Source organism: Triticum urartu, chromosome 1A, assembly GCF_056163025.1.
Source record: "Triticum urartu cultivar PI428250 chromosome 1A, HENAU_Tu73, whole genome shotgun sequence".
Taxonomy (NCBI): domain Eukaryota; kingdom Viridiplantae; phylum Streptophyta; class Magnoliopsida; order Poales; family Poaceae; genus Triticum; species Triticum urartu.
In genome coordinates, this window is record NC_141873.1 from 346,519,911 (window position 1) to 346,531,214 (window position 11,304).

An 11,304-nucleotide genomic window follows, 5' to 3' on the forward strand; every position below is an offset into this window, starting at 1 on the left:
ACATGATTCGGACAGACTTAAGCATCGCTACGGGTGAGAAGGTCTCATCGTAGTCAATCCCTTGAACTTGTTGAAAACCTTTCGCAACAAGTCGAGCTTTGTAGACAGTAACATTACCGTCAGCGTCAGTCTTCTTCTTGAAGATCCATTTATTCTCAATTGCTTGCCGATCAACGGGCAAGTCAACCAAATTCCACACTTTGTTCCCATACATGGATCCCATCTCAGATTTCATGGCTTCTAGCCATTTTGCGGAATCTGGGCTCACTATCGCTTCTTCATAGTTCGTAGGTTCATCATGATCTAGTAGCATGACTTCCAGAACAGGATTACCATACCACTCTGGTGCGGATCTTACTCTGGTTGATCTACGAGGTTCGGTAGTAACTTGATCTGAAGTTTCATGATCATTATCATTAGCTTTCTCACTAATTGGTTTAGGTGTCACAGAAACTGGTTTCTGTGATGTACTACTTTCCAATAAGGGAGTAGGTACAATTACCTCATCAAGTTCTACTTTCCTCCCATTCACTTCTTTCGAGAGAAACTCCTTCTCTAGAAAGGATCCATTCTTAGCATAGAATGTCTTGCCTTCAGATCTGTGATAGAAGGTGTACCCAACAGTCTCCTTTGGGTATCCTATGAAGACACATCTCTCCGATTTGGGTTCGAGCTTATCAGGTCGAAGCTTTTTCACATAAGCATCGCAGCCCCAAACTTTCAGAAACGACAACTTTGGTTTCTTGCCAAACCATAGTTCATAAGGCGTCGTCTCAACGGATTTCGATGGTGCCCTATTTAACGTGAATGCAGCCGTCTCTAAAGCATAACCCCAAAACGATAGCGGTAAATCAGTAAGAGACATCATAGATCGCACCATATCTAATAAAGTACGATTACGACGTTCGGACACACCATTACGCTGTGGTGTTCCGGGTGGCGTGAGTTGCGAAACTATTCCGCATTGTTTCAAATGTAGACCAAACTTGTAACTCAAATATTCTCCTCCACGATCAGATCGTAGAAACTTTATTTTCTTGTTACGATGATTTTCAACTTCACTCTGAAATTCTTTGAACTTTTCAAATGTTTCAGACTTATGTTTCATTAAGTAGATATACCCATATCTGCTTAAATCATCTGTGAAGGTGAGAAAATAACGATATCCGCCACGAGCCTCAACATTCATCGGACCACATACATCTGTATGTATGATTTCCAACAAATCTGTTGCTCTCTCCATAGTATCGGAGAACGGCGTTTTAGTCATCTTGCCCATGAGGCACGGTTCGCAAGTACCAAGTGATTCATAATCAAGTGATTCCAAAAGTCCATCAGTATGGAGTTTCTTCATGCACTTTACACCGATATGACCTAAATGGCAGTGCCACAAATAAGTTGCACTATCATTATCAACTCTGCATCTTTTGGCTTCAACATTATGAATATGTGTATCACTACTATCGAGATTCATCAAAAATAGACCACTCTTCAAGGGTGCATGACCATAAAAGATATTACTCATATAAAAAGAACAACCATTATTCTCTGATTTAAATGAATAACCGTCTCGCATCAAACAAGATCCAGATATAATGTTCATGCTCAACGCTGGCACCAAATAACAATTATTTAGGTCTAATACTAATCCCGAAGGTAGATGTAGAGGTAGTGTGCCGACTGCGATCACATCGACTTTGGAACCATTTCCCACGCGCATCATCACCTCGTTCTTCGCCAGCGTTCGCTTAATCCGTAGTCCCTGTTTCGAGTTGCAAATATTAGCAACAGAACCAGTATCAAATACCCAGGTGCTACTGCGAGCTCTAGTAAGGTACACATCAATAACATATATATCACATATACCTTTGTTCACCTTGCCATCCTTCTTATCCGCCAAATACTTGGGGCAGTTCTGCTTCCAGTGTCCAGTCTGCTTGCAGTAGAAGCACTCAGTTTCAGGCTTAGGTCCAGATTTGTGTTTTTTCTCCTGAGCAGCAACTTGCTTGCTGTTCTTCTTGAAGTTCCCTTTCTTCTTCCCTTTGCCCTTTTTCTTGAAACTGGTGGTCTTGTTGACCATCAACACTTGATGCTCCTTCTTGATTTCTACCTCCGCAGCCTTTAGCATTGCGAAGAGCTCGGGAATCGTCTTATCCATCCCTTGCATGTTATAGTTCATCACGAAGCTCTTGTAGCTTGGTGGCAGTGATTGAAGAACTCTGTCAATGACACTATCAATAGGAAGATTTACTCCCAGTTGAGTCAAGTGATTATGATACCCAGACATTTTGAGTATATGTTCACTGACAGAACTATGATCTCCTCCATCTTGCAGCTATAGAACTTATTGAAGACTTCATATCTCTCAATCCGGGCATTTGCTTGAAATATTAACTTCAACTCCTGGAACATCTCATACGCTCCATGACGTTCAAAACATCGTTGAAGTCCCGATTATAAGCCGTAAAGCATGGCACACTGAACTATCGAGTAGTCATCAACTTTGCTCTACCAGACGTTCATAACATCTGGTGTTGCTCCAGCAGCAGGCCTGGCACCCAGCGGTGCTTCCAGGACATAATTCTTCTGTGCAGCAATGAGGATAATCCTCAAGTTATGGACCCAGTCCGTGTAATTGCTACCATCATCTTTCAACTTTGCTTTCTCTAGGAACGCATTAAAATTCAACGGAACAACAGCACGGGCCATCTATCTACAATCAAACATAGACAAGCAAGATACTATTAGGTACTAAGTTCATGATAAATTTAAGTTCAATTAATCATATTACTTAAGAACTCCCACTTAGAAAGACATCCCTCTAATCTTCTAAGTGATCACGTGATCCAAATCAACTAAACCATAACCGATCATCACGTGAAATGGAGTAGCTTTCAATGGTGAACATCAATATGTTGATCATATCTACTATATGATTCACGCTCGACCTTTCGGTTTCAGTGTTCCGAGGCCATATCTGCATATGCTAGGCTCGTCAAGTTTAACCTGAGTATTCTGCATGTGCAAAACTGGCTTGCACCCGTTGTAGATGGACGTAGAGCTTATCACACCCGATCATCATGTGGTGTCTGGGCACGACGAACTTTGGCAACGGTGCATACTCAGGGAGAACACTTTTATCTTGAAATTTAGTGAGAGATCATCTTATAATGCTACCATCAATCAAAGCAAGATAAGATGCATAAAAGATAAACATCACATGCAATCAATATAAGTGATATGATATGGCCATCATCATCTTGTACTTGTGATCTCCATCTCCGAAGTACCGTCATGATCACCATCGTCACCGGCACGACACCTTGATCTCCATCATAGCATTGTTGTCGTCTCGCCAATCTTATGCTTCCACGACTATCGCTACCGCTTAGTGATAAAGTAAAGCATTACAGGGTGATTGCATTGCATACAATAAAGCGACAACCATATGGCTCCTGCCAGTTGCCGATAACTCGGTTACAACACATGATCATCTCATACAATAAAATTTAGCATCATGTCTTGACCATATCACATCACAACATGCCCTGCAAAAACAAGTTAGACGTCCTCTACTTTGTTGTTGCAAGTTTTACGTGGCTGCTACGGGCTTAGCAAGAACCGTTCTTACCTACGCATCAAAACCACAACGATAGTTTGTCAAGTTGGTGTTGTTTTAAACTTCGCAAGGACCGGGCGTAGCCACACTCGGTTCAACTAAAGTTGGAGAAACTTGACACCCGCCAACCACCTGTGTGCAAAGCACGTCGGTAGAACCAGTCTCGCGTAAGCGTACGCGTAATGTCGGTCCGGGCCGCTTCATCCAACAATACCACCGAACCAAAGTATGACATGCTGGTAAGCAGTATGACTTATATTGCCCACAACTCACTTGTGTTCTACTCGTGCATATAACATCAACGCATAAAACCTGGCTCGGATGCCACTGTTGGGGAACATAGTAATTTCAAAAAAAATCCTACGCACACGCAAGATCATGGTGATGCATAGAAACGAGAGGGGAGAGTGTTGTCTACGTACCCTCCTAGACCGGCAACGGAAGCGTTGACACAACGTAGAGGAAGTAGTCGTACGTCTTCGCGATCCAACCGATCCAAGTACCGAACGTACGGCACCTCCGAGTTCTGCACACGTTCAACTCGGTGACGTCCCTCGAGCTCCGATCCAGCCGAGTGTTGAGGGAGAGTTTTGTCAGCACGACGGCATGATGACGGTGATGATGTTCTACCGACGCAGGGCTTCGCCTAAGCACCGCTACGATATGACCGAGGTGGAATATGGTGGAAGGGGGCACCGCACACGGCTAAGGACCGATCACGAAGATCAACTTGTGTGTCATGGGTTGCCCCCTGCCCCCGTATATAAAGGAGGGAGGGGGGAGGTGCGGCTGGCCCCTAGGAGTGCACCTGGAGGAGTCCTACTCCCACCGGGAGTAGGATTCCCCCCTCTTGCCTTATTGGAGAAGGAAAGGGGAAGGGGAAAGAGGAAAGGGGGGCGCCCCCCCCCCTCCTTGTCCTATTCGGACTAGCGGGAGGGGGTGCGTGGCCCGCCCTGGCCGGCCCTCCTCTTCTCCCTTAGGGCCCATGTAGGCCCATTAACCCCTGGGGGGGTTCCGTTAACCCCCCGGTACTCCGGTAAAATCCCGATTTCACCCGGAACGATTCCGATATCCAAATATAGGCTTCCAATATATCAATCTTTATGTCTCAACCATTTCGAGACTCCTCGTCATGTCCCCGATCTCATCCGGGACTCCAAACTCCTTCGGTACATCAAAACACATAAACTCATAATATAACCGTCATCGAACTTTAAGCATGCAGACCCTACGGGTTCGAGAACTATATAGACATGACCGAGACACGTCTCCGGTCAATAACCAATAGCGGAACCTGGATGCTCATATTGGCTCCTACATATTCTACGAAGATCTTTATCGGTCAAATCGCATAACAACATACGTTGTTCCCTTTGTCATCGGTATGTTACTTGCCCGAGATTCGATCGTCGGTATCTCAATACCTAGTTCAATCTTGTTACCGGCAAGTCTCTTTACTCGTTCCGTAATACATCATCCCGCAACTAACTTATTAGCTGCAATGCTTGCAAGGCTTGAGTGATGTGTATTACCGAGAGGGCCCAGAGATACCTCTCCGACAATCGGAGTGACAAATCCTAATCTCAAAATACGCCAACCCAACAAGTACCTTCGGAGACACCTGTAGAGCACCTTTATAATCACCCAGTTACGTTGTGACATTTGGTAGCACACAAAGTGTTCCTCCGGTAAACGGGAGTTGCATAATCTCATAGTCATAGGAACATGTATAAGTTATGAAGAAAGCAATAGCAACAAACTAAACGATCAAGAGCTAAGCTAATGGAATGGGTCAAGTCAATCACATCATTCTCCTAATGATGTGATCCCGTTAATCAAATGACAACTCATGTCTATGGTTAGGAAACATAACCATCTTTGATCAATGAGCTAGTCAAGTAGAGGCATACTAGTGACACTCTGTTTGTCTATGTATTCACACATGTATTATGTTTCCGGTTAATACAATTCTAGCATGAATAATAAACATTTATCATGATATAAGGAAATAAATAATAACTTTATTTTGGCGCCGACTGGTGTCGCCAGCCGGGGTTCGAGGAGCTGGAGGGGCTACTTTTCCAGACGCATCAACTTGGATTTCTGCCTTCATGGAGGAGTCGGCCGTGGCATATTTATCTACTATGATCAGCAGCTCGTCGAGGGTCGCCGGCTCGTCGCAGAGGAGTCGGTGCTTGAGGAGGGTGCCCTCTCGGGACCCAGCGGTGAAGTACTCGATGGCCTGCACCTCGTGCACGCCTTTGCAAGAGTTGCAGAGCTCGGCCAGCGCATGAGGTAGTCGCGGGTCGACTCGTTGGGGCCTTGTACGCACAAGGAGAGCTGGCGAGGTTTGGGCGGCCGCTTATACGTGCTGGTGAAGTTGTGGATGAAGGCTTCAGTGAAGTCGACCCAGCTGTTGATGTTGCGGGGCTTCAGACTGTTCAGCCATGTCCGGGCTGTGCCCTAGAGCATGAGCGGAATGTACTTCACAGCAACGCGCTTGTTGCAGTTTGCTATGCTGACGGCTGTGGAGTAGTCAACCAGCCAGTCATCCGGCTTCATGGAGCCGGTGTATCTGGGAGTGTCTCTTGGGAGTGTGAACCCTTTGGGGAAGGGCTCGTCTTGAATGCGGGGGCCGAAACAGGGCGGACCCAATTCATCTTCCTCTTCTAGCGCCAGGGACCGGTGGAGACGGTCGATCCGGTGGTGGGCATCGTTCTCTCTGACTCCCTCTCGGCGGCCAAGGCGGTCGCCGAGTGTCGGGTGATCAACAGGCGGCAGGGTGACGCGCCTTTCCCTTCGAGGGGGAGGAGGCGGACAGTCACCCTGTCGTTCCACTCCTCTTGGGCGGCCGTCTTGGTCACGCTCAATGGTGATGCGAGTCTGGCTGCGGCTGGCAGCCGACTCCTTGTCTCTTCTTCCGCGGACGTCACCAGTCGGTGTCCGAGATGACGCGCCTTGATCTCGGCGGGAAGGCGTATTGTCGTTTTGCCGGTGTGGCGCCTCAGTGCGGCAACCGGCCTCGTGCTGCTCAGCAGCCGCATCGAGGAGCCGCTGGATGCGCTCCGCCATCTAGCGACGCTCTTCGCCCTCGAACTTGCTTAACTCTTCTACCGCTGCCTGGGCAACTCGGATATTTTCCGCGGGCGTGGCGTAGACGGGGCGATCTGCCCCGAGCAGGTTGGCGATGGCCACGCCACGCTGCTGGACTGCGCCAAGGCGGCTGGGCCCAGCGGGAGCCGGCATGCCGCCCACAACGCGGTCCATCTCGCGTCGGTAGGCTTCCGACAGGCGTCTCATGCTAGCCAGCTTCTTGGCGCCCTCGACAAGCTGGAGGCGGCGTGCTTCCAGCATCTCGGCGTCGGCGTCTTCTGGGATGGGTGCCGTCAGGTCTTGTAGTGCCGCGTTGAGCGGATCGTGAGCACCTCCGCCAGAGTGCTCACTGTGGCCGATGACAAGCACCTCCGTGACAGCGCTTTCGTCGCTCTCCTCGCGAGGAGGCGGCTCGTCGTAGACCACCACGTTGGTGGGGAACGCGTCAAGTGACGCAGTGTCGAAATCGACAAGCATCGGGTCGGTGGAGCCAACGGATTCCAAATCCGCAGCGGGCTCGCCGGCCACATGGAGCTGATCGAGGAGGCTGACGAGGCGGCTCTCAGGGCCATCATTGCCCGCATCGGACGCCGGCTCGTTGGAGAGGCGAACCTCGCCAACAAGGTCGGCAAGGCAGCTTGCTGCGCAGGCGAGCTCCACGCCATGCAGCGCGTCGGCACAGACTCCGTCTGGCGTGCCGGGCTGGCTACGCTCGCTAGGAAGGAAAAGGGGATCCCATCCAGAATAGGTCTCCGAACGACGGTGCACCTGGCCCCATGGTGGGCGCCAATTTGTCGGGGGTTGGGTGCGACATATGCCAATGGATGGCTTATCATGGTGGGAGCGAGTAGAACGTCGTCGGTGCCTGGAAGCGGGATGAGGCGTAGACACGTACGCCGACGAACTTTACCCAGGTTCGGGGCTCTCCTAGGAGATAACACCCCTAGTCCTGCTCTGCGGGGTCTCCGCATGATCACTAAGGCGCAAGTGAGTACAATGGTGCTCCTCAAGCTGTATGCTAGAGGTAGGAGAAGGCCAGGCTTGCTCTCTCCTCCCCTAGGTATGAATCTAGTCCTAACCGGGTGGGAACCATTTGCATGGGTGCCCTGGGGGTTTATATAGGCCTACCCCCCAGGGGTACAATGGTAATCTAGCCGGGCGTAGGGCCCGGCTGTCAGTCTCTCTGGTCGCCGGCTGCTCCGCCGACTGCTGGGGCCCGCCGCCTGGTGGGCCCCGCCGGCTGGTCTGGTACGAAGCCGACAGGCCGCCTCCGCCGCTCGCGGGTCCTGCCGGCTATGGATTACTATAGCCGTGTTGCTAATGACGCGTGCTCGGTCAGGGAGGCGTGGCTACAGTCTCGCCGCCTGGTGGGAGATCACTGTAGCCACTCTGCATCTTATCTGGTTAATGGTGCGTGGGGCCCTGAGAAAGGTTCGGGCCGGCTGCTGGGAGCCGGCTTCCCTCGGGTCTGACTGGTGTGACTCCCGCTGTCTTCCGGGCTCTCGCTGTCCGGTAGGGCCTGCCGTCCTTGAGCCGTACCGACAGGCGGTCATGGGAGCAGAGCCTTGCTTTGTCAGGAGTGGCGTCAAGGACGAAGTGGCAACAGTGCCGCGCCGAGTGGAGATATCCGTTGGTACGAGGCACTGTGGCCACGCCCGCCCCGGATCTAGGGGGGATGGGATACACTGTTGCCTCACCCGGTCTGGTCTTCTTTAATGGGGGTGCAGACTTTGAGGACACCGTGGGCCGACTGCTGGGAACCGGCCTCTCTGGAGGCCGCCTGCCAGGAGTCGGCCCGTCTTGGAGCCGCCTTCCTGAGCTTGGCCGCCTTCTGGCAGTTGGCCCCTCAGCCAGCCGGCCACCAGAAGGCGGCACTTCATCTTGATGTCTTGAGGGGCGCAGCTGACCCGCTGTCTTGAAAGGTTCTGGGACTCGGGTTAGGCTACCCGTGGCCCATTACTCCGACAAACATCCAAAGGGAGTCACCCTTGACCGGTAGTACAACCGCCGTGTGGGTATCCTCTGGTGATTGCCAAGTACCACCGGTAGAACCATTATGCAAACATCGGTACAACTGCTTGGCGAACACCTGGAGCTCACAAACCACAGGGATCATGAGTAGAGTCTTATCCCTCTTATAGGAGCCTGAATGATATAAGAGCATCTACGACCGGACTTGGCAAATCGAACTTCTGAAATGTCCACGGACACGATCGGGCGCGTCCGCGGTAGTGACCGGTCACGCCTTAAATTTCCTTCTCTGCATGGGAATCTCTCATATTTCTTCCCCTAGATCCATACAAAGCATGCAAAATAAACTTACGTACTACAACACGCTAGCTACAATTCGTCGTCGAAGATATCCACGACGTCGGTGCCCGGTGGACGGGCGCGTAGGAGGGCTCCGGCTCCTCCTCATCCATGTACGCGAGCATCTTGTCGACTTCCAGCGGCTTGCTCCACCTCCATCACCTGCCGACGACGACGTCTGGCCTCTGCATCCGACTCCGAGCGAAGGGAATCAATGATGGCATGTTGCTCTGCCTGCTGCTCCGCCTGCAGATCCGCGTCCTCAAAGTCTGCCACGTCCTCCTCTGGCTCCTCCTCAACCTCCTCGTCCTCCTCCTCCTCCTCCTCCATGTCCTCCTCCGGATCCACCGCATCCGGAGGTAGCCCCACGGCGATCCAGGTTTCGCGCCTTGCCCGGACGTGCTCAAGGAGCTGTAGCCGGCACTCCGACGTTAGATATGGGCAGCTCCTTACCCGGCGGCATGGGGACATGGCTACTAGTGGTGGTGGACGACAAGTGAAAAGTGGCGGCGACGGCGGATGAGAGGGGGAAAATGTGGACGGGTAGGATTCCGGTGCCGACGATCGGCTTAAATAGTCGGGCTAAGCACTACACGTCCCGCTAAAGCGGCGCCACGCGACGCCATTGGTCCGACGGAGGAGACGAGCTTCGGACCATCGGGTTTCAGATTGTTTTCCTCTGGGACCCCAGCGTCAGTCCGACGTGGCAGACGCGCCCGGACGGCCCCATATCTGTCCCATATTTGAGCTGGATATGAGGGGTGCCGGTCAGCCCAGACGTTTGAGGCCCGTTTAAGGCGTCCGTCTGGGTCGCATTTTCATGACCAGTCAGTAAACGTGTCGTCCGCCGGGACGTTTGACGCGGGTTTGAGACGCCCGACTGTAGATGCTCTAACACGTCATACCGAAATCTTGCCGCGCATTTACGTGTGTCACTCTTCTGGTTTTACCAAAATGAAAATGATTTCGTTATTCAGTTGACTTGTACAAAGTTTCTTTTGAGGGGTGACTTGTACAAAGATTTGTTGTATACACATACATGCAAGCCCAGTCACGGTAAAACCACGTCATGGACAACGAGTCTCCTCCAACAAATCTCCAAACAATTTTGGTGGTACTTTTCTTACTTTTTTGTGTCGTTGACATTTCTAGCATCTGGACGACGCGTTGCACCAGCAACCAGAAAGATCGGAGGGAGCTAAACACAGGTACCCTTCCTGACTTTGATTAGTACACCAGCAAGGTCTGCGTCGCGCCTTCACACTGATCGTTGTGCGTCCTGCAAAGGTGACCTTGGAAGAAATGGTGGTTCGGGTGGTTGGTTACATGATGTCGGAGACCCTGAGACTGATGACCGGAGAAAGGCACGGGAAGAGAGTGCCCGGAGCGTGAGGAAACTATCTCAGCCAACCACTAGGAATGAAGGCAGAGGCCGACATGGTGACTGACTTTTGTCTGACCATTCTTCTCGCCAGGCGCATCAGATCAGGATGTGGCGTCACCTAGGACTCCAATTATGCCCTTGTCCTCTGGGTGCGGACTCTTGGTGAGCTGGGTATTTTAAAAAGCTCAAAAGGCATATTTCAAAGCTAGAAAAATAAAACAATCCATGGAAAACACGGACGTGTGAAAAATTGTTTGAAAATATTGTAATTTGTAGATTGTACAAAAAAAATTCAGCTCAAACAACAGAATAAATTAGTCCATTTTAGAAATATGTATTTGTCTTTTTTGTATGCCACGTGTGAATATGTTTACGGTAATATACATGTGTATCAGTGATACACCATTTTAAACACCGTTATGAAGTATTGTGGTGTGATTGCACGAGTGGAAAGAAGGTGGCCACCGGGCGCGTTTAGATGGAATGATGTAACAAGATTTTAATCCTTGTAACATGCAACTATGTTAGCCCATCATGTTATCATGCATGAAAGAAGACCCATTACATTCAATTCTTGTACACCCTCCGGTCCTAAATATCAGACATTTTAAAGATTTAAATATGAACTACATACGGATGAATATAGACACATTTTAGAGTTAGATTCACTCATTTGGCGCCATATATAGTTCATACTGATATCTCTAAAAGGGCTTATATTTAAAAACAGAGGGAGTAACATGCAACCATGTAATTCACCATGCCACCGTGCATGGAAAAAACACATTGTTTGCGCAATCCATGCTACTTATATTAATAAATATTCTACAAATATATCGTACTAAAATGCAATAAATTACATGCATTTCAGATAAATTCTTTTATATTGTTATTAATC